Raw genomic sequence first — 12,416 nt, forward strand, 5'->3', positions numbered from 1 at the left:
ATAACGCAGCATATGGCAGGCAGTAAGTGGGCACTACTAACGCAGTCATGGCGGGCAGTAAGTGGACATTAATAACTCAGCACATGGCGGGCAGCGAGTGGGTACTCCTAGTGTGATGCTGCATCGTGCTCTGGAGAACACATCATGGGCCCAGTTTTCAGCCCTGTCTATTGTATGTAGGTAGTATGACTGACTGGGGACACAGACCTTGCCATTTTCCGCACATACACTTATGGCTGCAGGCAGCTTATACTAACCTACATATTTATTTTCTTACTATGTATGTGCAGCTGGTTATTAGAGAGCCTGCCTGTAACTGCTGTAGAGGAGCAGGCGGCTTCTCCTTTATTGTTACAGCATATAACAGCATTGCCCATCATCGAATGTATCTGACCTTATGATGGGACATTTTCCAGTATCAACCTGTAATATACCTTGGTTGTAAACTTACATGGTGTTACGGAGAAGCGGGGTCAGTGGGTGCTCTCGTCCGCTGGCCCGGCTCTCTTTAGCAAGACTGCATGGACCACGGCTCATACCACTGAACGCCCGCTCTATCTCCCAGTGGGCAATACACTACACAGACAACACAGGGTTAAGGTAAAACAGGGCAGCAATACTTTATTGAACCACAGCACATAATAGCAAACAGAGCATTCCCAACATGCCGGGAATTGTATGGGTACATGGGCGCATATAAAATATCACTGCGTCTCCACGTGTTTCCAGTATGACATGATGTCAGAGCTCCAAGGGTCGCTACTCCATCTGTGGATGAACGCACAGAGAAGGGGCAACGACAAGCATAGGGAGATGACCAAGAACTGTCCATAGAGTCCATACAAGGTTCAGAGCCAGTTGACACGAGAGTCACCACCTGTCTTATCGGACCATCTCCATGGAACCAGGCGACCAGCGGGTCCCAACCCTGGCTTTCTCCAAACATATCCATGGTGCAGAGATGGTCACTGGATCAGATCTGTGTCCTTCCAACCAGAGCCGAAAACCCCTAGGTTGTATCCTATAGAATCCTAGACCAGTGTCCCTCGTGATGGTGCCATGATGAATTGGCTGCAGTCCTTTCTTCTGTCTGTAGTGTGGTTTGCAGAATGTCTTGCTGGTAGCTCTGTGTACTTCAGTCTCCCAGGATATGAACTCTGAGTCAATTTATATCCAAGGCCTGTAAGCTATTTTTAGAATTACCCAGTGTCCTTTAGTTCAACATCAAGATATGGCAAACAATGGTGATGGGATTAAGTAGCACTATTAGCATATAAGCACACATCAATAAATAAAGCTTAACCCACTCAATGTACAGTCACTATTACAGACTTAAGGCCCCTTCACATTAAGCGACGCTGCAGCGATACCGACAACGATCCGGATTGCTACAGCGTCGCTGTTTGGTCGCTGGAGAGCTGTCACACAGACCGCTCTCCAGCGACCAACGATGTCGGTAACCAGGGTAAACATCGGGTAACTAAGCGCAGGGCCGCGCTTAGTAACCCGATGTTTACCCTGGTTACCATGCTAAAAGTAAAAAAAAACAAACCGTACATACTTACCTACCGCTGTCTGTCCTCCAGCGCTGCGCTCTGCTTCTCTGCTCTCCTCCTGTACTGTCTGGGAGCCGGAAAGCAGAGCGGTGACGTCACCGCTCTGCTTTCCAGCTCACAGACAGTACAGGAGGAGTGCAGAGCGCAGCGCTGGAGGACAGACAGCTGTAGGTAAGTATGTAGTGTTTGTTTTTTTTACTTTTAGCATGGTAACCAGGGTAAACATCGGGTTACTAAGCGCGGCCCTGCGCTTAGTTACCCGATGTTTACCCTGGTTACCAGTGAAGACATCGCTGGATCGGTGTCACACACGCCGATCCAGCGATGTCAGCAGGAGTCCAGCGACGAAATAAAGTTCTGGACTTTATTCAGCGACCAACGATCTCCCAGCAGGGGCCTGATCGTTGGTCGCTGTCACACATAACGATTTAATTAACGATATCGTTGCTACGTCACAAATAGCAACGATATCGTTAACAATATCGTTATGTGTGAAGGTACCTTTACAAAGTATGTTAGATAGATCTTTTTGACCCACCAGACATAAACACTTAAATTCACAAGCCAATATACAGATAAAAAAAACAGTTCTTTTGTTTATGCAAAAACGTAGCTGTCTGGGTAATTTAGATACAATCTGGTTTCTTCACACATGGTGTTTTCATCTTCACTTATCCCACATCTTGTGCAGTTGGGGGGGGGGGTCCTTGAAGTTGGTTATAAATTGGTCTGAGGAATCCATTGGGATATGGATTCCTCTTTTTGGAATTTAATTTGGTTCTTGATCTGGTGAATTGTAGAGGGGATTTTCAGCAAGGGTTTTTTGAATCCTCAGGAAGTTCAAGTGAACATTGGAACCCTATGGTTGTGGTGCTCCCGAGCTAGTGGGGTAACGGTTGGGACTAATTGTTGGTACATTTTATGTTCACTTTTTGTTTGGTAATCACCAGATCTTATGAGCTTCAAGGAATCCTCCCAGCATGTTAATGTTCTTTATGATTTGATGTTTTATTGTATGCTGTTTTAATTCTTATATTTTCCCCTTCATATATTTGCAGGAAAGGTGTATATCCACCGAGTGCTTAATTTTATATTACCTAAGATGGTGGATAGCACAGACTGAATGGATTACCTGGAGCCGGGCAGTTGGGGGGGTCCTTGAAGTTGGTTACAAATTGGTCTGGGGGATCCATTGGGATATGGATTCTTCCTTTTGGTATTAAATATGGTTCTGGATCTGGTGAAATGTGGAGGGGAGTTTCAGCAAAGGTTTGTCGGATCCTCAGGAAGTTCAAGTGAACATTGGAACCCTGTGGTTATGGTGCTCCCGAACTAGTGGGGTAACGGCTGGGAGTAATTGTTGGTACATTTTATGTTCACTTTATGCTTGGTAATCTCCAGATCTTATGAGCTTCAAGGACTCCTCCCAGCTCGCTAAGGTTATTTATGCTTTGTTGGGTTATTGTATGTTTGTTTTAATAAAGGTGTGTATTAAAAAAAAAGCACTTGTTTCTTTTTTAGTGGGTCCTTGAAGCTAATTATAATTTGGTCAGTAGGGGTAACCATCTCAGGTATGGACCCTCTGTTTAGGGGGGGTGTTCATCATAGTATCACCCCTTGAGTGGAGGAGTAAACATCTCAGGTGTGGCCCCTGGATGGAGAGGTGTACATCATAGTATGACCCCCTGGTATGGAGGGGTTACCATCTTTGGTATGGCCCCCTGGTGTGGAGGAGTGACCATCATGGTATGGCCCCCTGGTCTGCAGAAGCATTTATATCTTAAAAGTCCCTGTTAGGAACAACGAAGACAAGATGATAAATGACCAAACAAAGTATCATCAAAAATATATAAACTTTATTAATATTAAAATCCAGCAAGTATATGGAACGTGTGTGTCACGTTCCATATACTTGCTTGATTTTAATATTAATAAAGTTTATATATTTTTGATGATACTTTGTTTGGTCATTTATCATCTTGTCTTCGTTGTTGCTATGTATTTGATGATAGGCCGCTTAGGTCCTGTTGTGAATAGTGGTACAGATTCTTGAGCTTTACTAGTGCTACCATGGTTATTGCTTATATATATTTGTAAGTCCCTGTTAGGGTAAAGTCCCTGTGGTCGTGGCAGTCATATTCTACATGCCGAATAGTACCTGGACAAGTTATATGCCTGGGGTGTTGGACGAGGTCCTGAATAGTACCTGGACAGGTCATATACCTGGGGTGTTGGACGAGGTCCTGAATAGCACCTGGACAGGTCATATGCCTGGGATATTGGACTGATGTCCTGAATAGCACCTGGACAGGTCATATGCCTGGGGTGATGAACGAGGTCCTGAATAGTACCTGGACAGGTTATATGCCTGGGGTGTTGGACGAGGTCCTGAATAGTACCTGGACAGGTCAAAAAAAAAAAAAAGGTAGGCATGCATTTCAATATAATCTGTAGCTTCAAGGGCGCTCTCTTTTTTTCATGTGACTTGAGAATGCTGAGGCACAGATTTTGACTGTTTATATTGACCAACTCCTATTTCTTTCAAGGTTGTTGTCTGGACAATGCAGTAATCTGGGGCATTAAACTGAAGAGCAATGTACCTAATATGGGTGCCCTGGAGTCAGTGGGAGTGATTAAGGGAAAAGTAATAAAGTGCATCCCGATGCCCTTGAGCCAGTGGGAGCGGCAAATGGTGAAGAAATCAAGTGCATTAACACGAAGGGGGATGTGCCTATTCCAAATGCCTTTGTCCCAGTTGGAGAGGGTTAATGGTATATGTTATCAAGTGCCTGTACAGCAATTAACAATGGCGTGGAAAGGTTAATAATGCCTGTGTAGACTTTTTTGCTATAGGCTTAATTCATTTACTATGTCCAAATATTACAGAAATTATTTAAATTATTTAATGATCAGTTATAATGTCGATATTATATTGTGTATGGCTTTTAATTACTCCTTGTTTATAGTATCTTTCTTTTTATATACACTCATCACTTTTTGGGTAGTAATAGTAAGTGGGTTTTAGAATTGGTTACTGCACAGCCCAGCTACTGTATGTAATGGTGGTTTCTTGAACTGAAATCTGTGAATTAGTGAGTTATTAGAGCTGGCTACAATACATGCGGTATAATAGTTTTTGAGGCATCACAGATGTCATTATACCTAAACCTTTATGGTTTAGTTTCTGCATTCCCCATTATAGGATCCACATTGCAGGATGTTTAGCGGCTGGTATTTTGCTGTAGTTACCATATTATCGATTATAATTTGGTAGTGTTGCATTGTTAAAATTAATCTGTTGTAATCCTGGAATTTTGTTCCTTATATGCACAGTCTTTCCATAGCAGGCAGAACTGGTTGATGACTTTATTAGGCATGGGTGATGGGGGTTGAGTCCATTCAAGGTGTCAAATGGTCTCGCTGGTGGCGGTTTAGGAGTCAGGTGGAAGTTGCAGACAAGTTAAGGTGAACTCATTTTAACTAATAGAGGATGTAAAACCTCATGGTGGTGAACAGGCTCGGCTTTGGTGGCCAGCTTCAAGGACGTTGTAATGGTAACATCAATCAGGGGCGGGCACAGTGGTTAAGCACAGGAGTGAGGATAATAGGGTCATTGGTGCCCTGAAAGTTTACTGGCTCTGCTTGAATGGCAAACCAGTGCGTGTCGCCCCTTTATGGCTGTCTGTCCTGGTGCTGTATGTCAGACAGCTGGGGATATTGCAGTACTTGTGAATCCCAATGTACTAGCACTCCACCTGACTCCTACTGTGATTATTAAATTATGTGATTTGAATAAAAGCTGCGGCCATTTTGACAACCAAAACAATTTGTTTTGGTTATTTATTTTAGTACCTAGGTTTACAGTAGTTATGGTGGTTTTAAGAAGGAGTGGGTCCATCCCATATCCAAAAGTCAAGAAACCACTGGAGACTAGACGGAGGTGGACATGACTTGGGGATGGGTGGACTGAGAACTCCTGCAGTTTTTGTTTGTACTGCGGGGTAGATTTTAAACAAGAGAGTTGTTGCTTTAAGAAGAAGTTTAGATGATTGTGCCTGGTGTATTACTGTGAGGAGAGTGGGGCTTATATAGGGGAGGCAACTCTGGCTCTCCCTCTTTCTCTCACAGGATGGACAGAAGGAAACATTACCCGCCCTCCCGCCCTGTTTAAAATCTCTGCCCTTAAACTTTTTAATTATTGCTTGTATAATGATAAATGCTTTATTGTATTTTTGAATTTGTCATTGTATATCTTGTACCAGGTTCAATTGTATATTGGCTATAAAGAGTTATTATTTGCGATAACCTTCTAAGCCCAAGGGAAGGGCAATCCTTCAGTCATGGTTCCCTGGAGGTTTCCTCCACAGGGGTTTTTTCCTCTCCTGAGCGCTGTAGGATGACTCTTTGTGAGTCGGGGGTTTGCCAAGTTTAGTCCCATTAATGCTTTTGCAGGGACTCCTAGTTTTTAAGTTTACAAAAATGATTTAATTATTTTAAAAAAAAAAAGGTGTCTAATGAGACTTGGAATTTATAACCCGTCACGGCTTTGCAGTTTAGGAGTCAGATGGAAGTTGCAGACAAGTTAAGGTGGACTCATTTTAACTAATAGAGGATGTAAAACCTCATGGTGGTGAGCAGGCTCGGCTTTGGTGGCCAGCCTCAAGGACGTTGTAATGGTAACATCAATCAGGGGCGGGCACAGTGGTTAAGCACAGGAGTGAGGATAATAGGGTCATTGGTGCCCTGAAAGTTTACTGGCTCTGCTTGAATGGCAAGCCAGTGCGTGTCGCCCCTTTATGGCTGTCTGTCCTGGTGCTGTATGTCAGACAGCTGGGTATATCGCAGTACTTGTGAATCCTAATGTACTAACACTCCACCTGACTCCTACTGTGATTATTTAATCCTGTGATTTGAATAAAAGCTGTGGCCATTTTGACAACCAAAATAATGTGTTTTGTGTATTTATTTTAGTACCTAGGTTTACAGTAGTTATGGTGGTTTTAGGAAGGAGTGGGGTCCATCCCATATCCAAAAGTCATGCTGCAGCTACTTAGCCCTGAGTCAGCATGGAGTTCCTAGCTTCTATGTTTCTGCCCTGTTCTCTGCCTCTTGCCTTTTTAAGCAGCCTCAGCTGTTCAATCAGTGCTTCTGAATCATGTCTGCAGTCAGCCTGTGACCTGCTCAGGGAAGTCTTGGACTTAAGGCCCCTTCACATTAAGCGACGCTGCAGCGATACCGACAACGATCCGGATCGCTGCAGCATCGCGGTTTGGTCGCTGGAGAGCTGTCACACAGACCGCTCTCCAGCGACCAACGATGCCGGTAACCAGGGTAAACATCGGGTAACTAAGCGCAGGGCCGTGCTTAGTAACCCGATGTTTACCCTGGTTACCATCCTAAAAGTAAAAAAAAACAAACAGTACATACTTACCTACCGCTGTCTGTCCCCGGCGCTCTGCTTCTCTGCACTCCTCCTGTACTGTCTGTGTGAGCACAGCGGCCGGAAAGCAGAGCGGTGACGTCACCGCTCTGCTTTCCGGCTGACCGACGCTCACAGCCAGTGCAGGAGGAGTGCAGAGCACAGCACCGGGGACAGACAGCGGTAGGTAAGTATGTAGTGTTTGTTTTTTTACTTTTAGGATGGTAACCAGGGTAAACATCGGGTTACTAAGCGCGGCCCTGCGCTTAGTTACCCGATGTTTACCCTGGTTACCAGTGAAGACATCGCTGGATCGGTGTCACACACGCCGATCCAGCGATGTTCGCGGGAGATCCAGCGACGAAATAAAGTTCTGGACTTTGTTCAGCGACCAACGATCTCCCAGCAGGGGCCTGATCGTTGGTCGCTGTCACACATAACGATTTCATTAACGATATCGTTGCTACGTCACAAAATGCAACGATATCGTTAACAATATCGTTATGTGTGAAGGTACCTTAAGTAATCCAGCCATCTCCTACTGTGGATCTCTGGGACACTTGTGGACACTGGAACTCTGCTGCGCGCTAAACAACATTTACCAGGGAAGTAACAGAGAGACTCTGAACCTGCTTTGTGCTTAATACTGAACTTAAGGTTTACTCTGGTCTGCTGTGTCGCCCACCGTGTCTCCTGCCTCTGTACCTGCAATTATGTAAAACCTGTTTCTCTGTGGCATACTTGTATGAAGTAATACAAGCAAGTCCTAACTAAACCTGTGTCTCCTGTGTCTTCCTCGCACCCAAGCACAAGACTCTAAATAGACTGTGTACAAAACATTACAAGATTAAGAAGCCAGCTTTAGTGTCTGCTGGACACCGAGTCTGCTGTGGACCGTGTATCCGTTTATTCCTTCTGTGATGACAGTGTTTGTGACTTCTCACAACCATTTCAAGTAAGAGCATTCCCTTCTTTTTCAGGCAGGTGTGTTACCACAGGTAAACACTATTGTGCTCCCTTGTTTCTCTTCCAGCATTTCTGCCTTAGAGGATCTAGGAAGATATTCATTTATACATTCTGTGATGACAGTGGTTGTGACTTCTCACAACCCATTCAGGTGAGCACATTCCCTTCTTTCCAGTTAGGTGTGTTACCATGGGTAAACCCTATTGTGCGCCTTTTTCCTTTTCCAGCACTTCTGCCTTAAAGGATCTGAGAAGATGGAGGCTCGCGTAAAGGAATTGTCTGAAGTCACCGATACAATCCTTGCGGATATACAGGCTTTAAAGACCCGCTTTGCAAGTCTACAGGATCTTAACAATCACAATCTGCAAGTTTTCGGACAAAATACTCAGGATTTACGAGCCAGGATTGAGGCTCTGGAGAAACGAGTCCAGGCAGCATCCCTACCCCCAGGTTCTGGGATTCCCAAGTTACCTCCTTTTCGTTTTATTAACCAATGCAAACTGTTTTTCTCTGCACATGCTTCACAATTTACCTCGAAACGATCCAAAGTGCTTACTATAATCATCTCTAATAAAGCTCTAATGTGGGCAAACCCTTTGATTGAGACTGAGGATGAATGTTTGAATAATCTTGATGCTTTCATTTCAGCCATGGGGCAGGTGTTTGATGATCCTAACCGAGGTGCAACAGCTAAAGCAGCCATGTTGACTTTGCGCCAGGGTAAGCGCTTAGTAGCCAAATGTGCCCTGGATTTCAAGAGATGGGCCCTCGATACCACTTGGGACAGTTCTGCCAAAAAATCTATTTTCCGGAAAGGGTTATCTCCCATGATTAAGGAAGAACTTGCTCGTGCTGACCTTCCCACTGCGTCAGGAGACTTTATTAACTACTGCATTCATATTGATGCCCATCTTACTGAATGCAGACAGGGGAGATGGTCTGAAAGTAATCGAATTAACCATTTCCTACCTTCCTCCCCAGCTAGGGAACCTTTGAGCAAGATCACACAGGAACCAGAACCTGAACCCCCAGAAAGATCTGCAGCGATAGATGTTGATTTCTCGGACTTAAACTCTGTTATTTCTGATTCTGATGACTGTGTAAATGCAGCAGTTTTTCAAGTTTCCTCAGCAGTGTCCCAGCTGAGCTGTAGGAAGAACAACTCTCATTGTTTTCTTCCCATCAAACTCTGAGTAGGCTCGGTCTGGGTGTCTAGCTCTGCTATGATTGACTCAGGGGCAAGCGGTAATTTTATGGACATCTCCTTTGCTCAGAAACATGGAATATGTTCAGTGAAGAAGGCTACTCCAATAAAGATGGAGACTGTGGATGGTTCCCTGCTAAGCTCTGGACCAGTGGATCAGGAAACAGAGCCTCTGAATGTCCTTATGTGTAAAAATCATCAGGAGAGGCTGTCTTTTATGCTCATCTCTTCTCCCCACTTCCCCATTATTCTAGGGCTACCGTGGCTGCAGACTCAGAACCCTACAATTAACTGGGAGACCAAGGAGCTGCACTTTCCAGAGAAACAGATGGGCCCAGAAGTTTCAGCTTGTTGGTTCCTAAGAGACCCACGTCAGTCTCTGAACTACCAGCCATATACCAGGAGTATGCGGATGTATGTGATAAGAATCAGCGGATCAGCTTCCCCCTCACCGTCCGTACGACTGTCCAATTGAATTATTGCCCGGAGCGGGAATACCCTTTGGTAAGATCTATCCTCTGGCAGGGCCCGAACTTAAGGCTTTGAAAGACTATATTGACGAAAATCTAGCCAAGGGCTTCATACGCCACTCTGCATCTCCTGCAGGTGCACCCATCTTCTTTGTGAAGAAAAAGGATGGATCTCTTAGACCCTGCATAGATTATCGGGAACTCAATAAGGTCACAATTAGAAACCGTTATCCATTGCCATTGATCTCTGAGTTATTGGAGAGAGTACGGCATGCCAAGATTTTTTCTAAACTGGATCTCCGTGGGGCTTATAATTTGGTCCGTATTAGACCTGGGGATGAATGGAAGACTGCATTCAGGTCATGCTACGGACACTTTGAATATCTAGTTATGCCGTTCGGTCTGTGTAACGCCCCAGCCACTTTCCAACACTTGGTGAATGACATTTTCAGGGATCTCTTAGATACATTTGTGGTGATTTATCTGGATGATATTTTATTTTTTTCTAACTCCACAGAGGAACATCACGGACATGTGAGAATGGTCTTAGAACGTCTACGACAGAACCATCTTTACATTAAACTGGAGAAGTGTGAATTCCATCGGACCGAAATTCAATTTCTGGGGTATGTAATGTCTACACAGGGAATTAGTATGGATGGAAGCAAGACTAAAGCCATCAAGAATTGACCAGTTCCTGGGAATGTGAAGGAAGTGCAGCGCTTCATTGGGTTTGCCAATTTCTACAGGCGTTTTATTAGAAATTTTTCTGAGGTAGTGACACCTATCACACAACTTACGTGGAAAGAGTCTAGCTTCACTTGGACTCCTCAAGCCCAAGGAGCATTTTCCAGTCTGAAGTAGGGTTGAGCGAAACGGATCGGACTTTTTCATAAATCGACGACTTTTGGCAAAGTCGGGTTTCGTGAAACCTGACCCGATCCTACTGTGGGATCGGTCATGAGGTCGGTGATCTGCGTGCCAAAGTCGCGTTTCATATGATGCTTTAAGCGCTATTTCTCAGGCAATGAAGGTGGACGCAGAGTGTGGGCAGCGTGATGACATAGGTCTCGGTCCCCACCATCTTAGAGAAGGGCATGGCAGTTATTGGCTTGCTTTCTGCGGTGTCACAGGGGCTATAAAGGGGCGTGCACGCCGACCGCCATCTTACTTCTGCCGATCTGAGCATAGGGAGAGGTTGCTGCAGCTTCGTCAGAAGCAGGGATATAGTTAGGCAGGGAATATTAACCCCCAAACCGCTTGTGCTGTAGTGATTTCCACTGTCCAACACCACCTTTTCTTTGCAGGGACAGTGGAGTTTTTTTTTTTTGGTGCATCAGCTCTGTAGCTTAGGCTGCCTTATAAGGCTCCCTGATAGCTGCATTGCTGTGTGTACACCACTGTGCAAACCAACTGCTTTTTTCAAAGCAAAAATCCTGTTGCTTCTTTCTGCACAGTTCTCTTGTTCCTTTGTCCACACTCTTTTTGTGTGCAGCAGTCCTTTTTATTGCTGCCATACTTGTCCTTTGATCATTGTAGGGAGATTGAAATTCTACTACAGCCCTTGTATTTTTTTATATATCTGGCAGCCACGTTCTACCTTGTACATTGTGTGTTGTCATACACTGGGCCTGTTTTTTCCTACAGTCTCCCACAAAAAAAAGGGAGCTTTAAATTGCCACTAAGTGGATTAACGTGAGTTCTGTTTGGCGTATATCTGTCACCCACGTTCTGCTTTGTACAGTGTGTGTAGTTTAACACAGAGGGCCTGTTGTTACCTGCAGTCTCCCACAAAAAAAGGGAGCTTTAAATTGCCACTCAGTGCATTAACGTGAGTACTGTTTGGCGTATATCTGCCACCCACGTTCTGCTTTATACAGTGTGTGTAGTTCAACACAGAGGGCCTGTTGTTACCTGTAGTCTCCCACGAAAACAAAAAAGGGTGCTTTAAATTGCCACTAATTGGATTAACGTGAGTTCTGTTTGACGTATATCTGCCACCCACGTTCTGCTTTTAACAGTGTGTGTAGTTTAACACAGAGGGCCTGTTGTTACCTGCAGTCTACCACAAAAAAGGGAGCTTTAAATTGCCACTAAGTGGATTAACGTGAGTTCTGTTTGGCGTATATCTGCCACCCACGTTCTGCTTTTTACAGTGTGTGTACGAGGAGCGATCCAAAAGTAATGATAATCAATACTAAACACAATGAATATAGTCAAAAAATAAATTTATTTTTCTACATAGTCTCCTAACAAGTCTATACATTAGTCCATCTCTTTTCTAAACTTAGAATTCCCTTGGAAAAAAATTCTTGATCTTGACCCTCAAAAAAATCCCCAACAGCGGTTATCACGTCGCTATTGTCGTCAAATTTCTTTCCCCGGAGGTGTTCCTTGAGCCGAGGAAAGAGAAAGAAGTCACTGGGGGCTAGATCTGGTGAATAGGGGGGGTGTTCCACCAGTTCAAAGCCCGCTTCTTGGTAGCCATGGCAACAGCAGCTTTGTGAGCCGGCGCTTTATCTTGGTGAAACAACACTCCAGACCGCAGTTTGCCGCGCCTTTTCTCCTTGATAGCCTCCCGCAATCTTCTTATTTGTACTGCGTAGTAGGAGCCCGTAATAGTGGCTCCCTTCTCCAAATAGTCCACCATAATAATTCCTTCAGCGTCCCAAAAAACGGACGCCATAACCTTCCCTGCTGAGCTTTACACTTTGAATTTCTTCGGCGTCGGTTCGTTTCCATGTCATCGATTGTTGTTTAGTTTCGGGATCAAAGTGGTGGATCCAGGTCTCGTCCATGGT

This window comes from Ranitomeya imitator, chromosome 1 (assembly GCF_032444005.1).
Source record: "Ranitomeya imitator isolate aRanImi1 chromosome 1, aRanImi1.pri, whole genome shotgun sequence".
Classification (NCBI taxonomy): domain Eukaryota; kingdom Metazoa; phylum Chordata; class Amphibia; order Anura; family Dendrobatidae; genus Ranitomeya; species Ranitomeya imitator.